The sequence below is a fragment of the Vicia villosa genome, unplaced genomic scaffold (genome assembly GCF_029867415.1).
Source record: "Vicia villosa cultivar HV-30 ecotype Madison, WI unplaced genomic scaffold, Vvil1.0 ctg.006261F_1_1, whole genome shotgun sequence".
Taxonomy (NCBI): domain Eukaryota; kingdom Viridiplantae; phylum Streptophyta; class Magnoliopsida; order Fabales; family Fabaceae; genus Vicia; species Vicia villosa.
The window spans coordinates 34,114-37,330 of NW_026706755.1; positions in this window are offsets into that span (position 1 = coordinate 34,114).

Below are 3,217 nucleotides of genomic sequence, written 5' to 3' on the forward strand. Positions count from 1 at the left end.
ATATATATATATATATATATATATATATATATATATATATATATATATATATATATATATATATATATATATATATATATATATATATATATATATATATATATATTTCGGGTTTCGGGTGCGGGTTTCACACTACCCAAACCCGCACCTGAAATATTGGGTGGCACCCGAATCCGAACCCAAACCCAGTCAACTCAGGTTTTCACCCGTTGACTCGGGTTCGGGTGAGTCTCGCGAGTGCGGGTGGGTCCCGCGGGTGCGGGTCTGCTTGCCATCCCTAGCGAATCCCAAAAACAATCCCTTTAATTTATAGATTCTCGTGTTTTACTCTCTTGCTGGATGTGGCATTGTTGTGTTGGCTTTTTTTATACTTGGTTTTTTTCTAGCAAAATTCCTTACCACTAGGTCATTTGTATTACTTCTTTAATATCTTTCATCAAAATGTATATATTACATAACAACTATTTATTTTCTAAATTAATTTTACATAAGAGTTGTTCAACCATATTTCATATACTCGTTATAATTTTTAAAATTAATTTATTATTCAAACTAAAATATATTAATAAAAATATTTTAAATAATACAATATTTTAATATTATATTATTAATTCATGTTAATATATATTTTAAAATATAAAAAATTGATATTGAACATAAATATAATATTTTAATATTGAACGCAAATATAATATTTTAATGAGTTTAAAGATAGTGCACTGTCAGTGTAAAACAGTTTACACATACAACCAATCAAAATGCTTTAATTTGTCATGTAATTTCAGTTTTTTAAAATTAAAAATGGGATTTATTCTGATGCATGTCTCTCATTGGTTGACAGTGTAAAAATATTTTACACTGCCAGTGCATTTCCTTTTTTCCCTATTTTAATATATCATTTCATTTTATTAAAATAATATAATATTTTAATATACTATTATTTAATAAAATATTGAACATGAATATATTTTTTGATAAATTGAAATATTAAAATATATATATATATATATATATATATATATATATATATATATATATATATAATTTGAATATTATATTATATAAATATTAAAATATAGTAAACTAAAAGTAAATAAAATATATTTAATAAACTGAAAGTAAGTAAAATATATTTAATAAATTGAAAGTAAATAAATATATTTAATAAACTGAAAATAAATAAAACTAATATTAATAAACTAAAAATAAATTAAACGTAAATATATTTTAATTATTTACGTTTTATTAAAAATAATATATACTATATATTATTCAATTTTAAATATATGTATAATAATTCTCATGTTTAATATATGTATATTAAATTTTTAAATAATATATGTTTAAAATATATATAATAATGCTCATGAAAAATAAATAGTAGTAATGTAATATATATTTAAAATATATTAATTCCATTACTATAAATAATAGTTAAATAATATGTTTAAAATATGTATAATAATTCCTTTACTATTTTTTTAAGATTAAATTTTTTTACAATATTACAATTTTTTAAAAATTTTAATAATATAATTATTAATATAATATTTAATAAATAAATAAATATGATAATTAATGAAAATAAATTAAGTAACATATATTAGTTAACGTTATTTATTTGTTAGTGTTATTTATTTGTTTAGTGTTATGTATTACTTGTTTAGTCAATAATTTATATACTAATTTAGTTGACATATTTCAGTTTAATATAATTAAAAATTATTTACTTATAGTTAAAACAATATATATATATATATATATATATATATATATATATATATATATATATATATATATATATATATATATATATATATATATATATATATATATATATATATATATATATATATATATATATATAAACAACTAGTGTGATACCCGTGCATGCGCACGGGTACCTGTTGGTGCCGGGTCATTTTGTTCAATTTATATTTTTTTTTTCAATTTATATTCTCGTTAATATTGAATATTTTATTCAGTTACTTCATGTTCCCGCTAATATTCATTATTTTGCTCAATAACTTCGTATTCCCGTTAATATTTCAAATTTGTTCCCGTTAATATTCAAAAAAATTATCAGTAACTTAATGTTTCTATTAATATTCCAAAAACTTATCACTAACTTCATGTTCTCGTTAATATTTAATATTTTGTCAATAACTCCATGTTCCCGTTAATATTTATTATTTTGATCAGTAACTTTGTGTTCCTGTTAATATTCAAAATTTGTTCCCGTTAATATTCAAAATTTGGATTAGTAACTTAATGTTTCCGATAATATGTTCTCGTTAATATTCAATATTTTAATCAATAACTTCGTGCTCCCGTTAATATTCAATATTTTGAATATTAACGGGATACTCGTGCATTCGCACGAGTATCAGTAACTTCGTGTTCCCGTTAATGTTCAATATTTTGTCAATAACTCCGTGTTTTCGTTAATATTTATTATTTTGATCAATAATTTCGTGTTTCTGTTAATATTCAAAATTGGTTCTCGTCTAAAACAAAGAGGTATAATATTAGTTGTTTCTAAAGAAGTTTCTAAATGTTAATATGCTGTTATATTTATATCTAACATATTACTTAATTACTTAATGGTGTCTTTTTAATATTATTATTATTATTTACAAAATAATTATTTTAAATATAAATAATCATAGTGTTTACAAAATAGTATCTAACAATAATCATAGTATCTAACATAAAATAGTATTTATATTGAATTTATAAAATAATTATTTTAAATCAAAATAAGCGTACCTTATGTTGATGACAGTATTTATATTGAATTTATAAAATAATTATTTTAAATCAAAATAAGCGTACCTTATGTTGATGACAGATCTTTTAAAGAAGTATGCCAAATTGATATAACTTTCTAAATAATCATATTTTTCAGATATCCAAACAATAATATAGAAGTGTCTAACTAAATACCATCCATGCAATTTATGATAAACTTCAAAATTTGAAGTTATCATGTAGAAAAGAGTATCAATATCATTGAGCACATGACCAATAAGCCATACATACTGACATAGGTTCAAAATAATGTTTTACTTACTTCTAGATGACATATGAGCAAAATTTATATAATGTACATCTTTCAATTCATCAGTTTGAAAGAAAACCTCACCACATTATTTCCACTACCATTATATAATATAAATCATCACCAAAAGTTAATCATCACACACAGAAGACAACA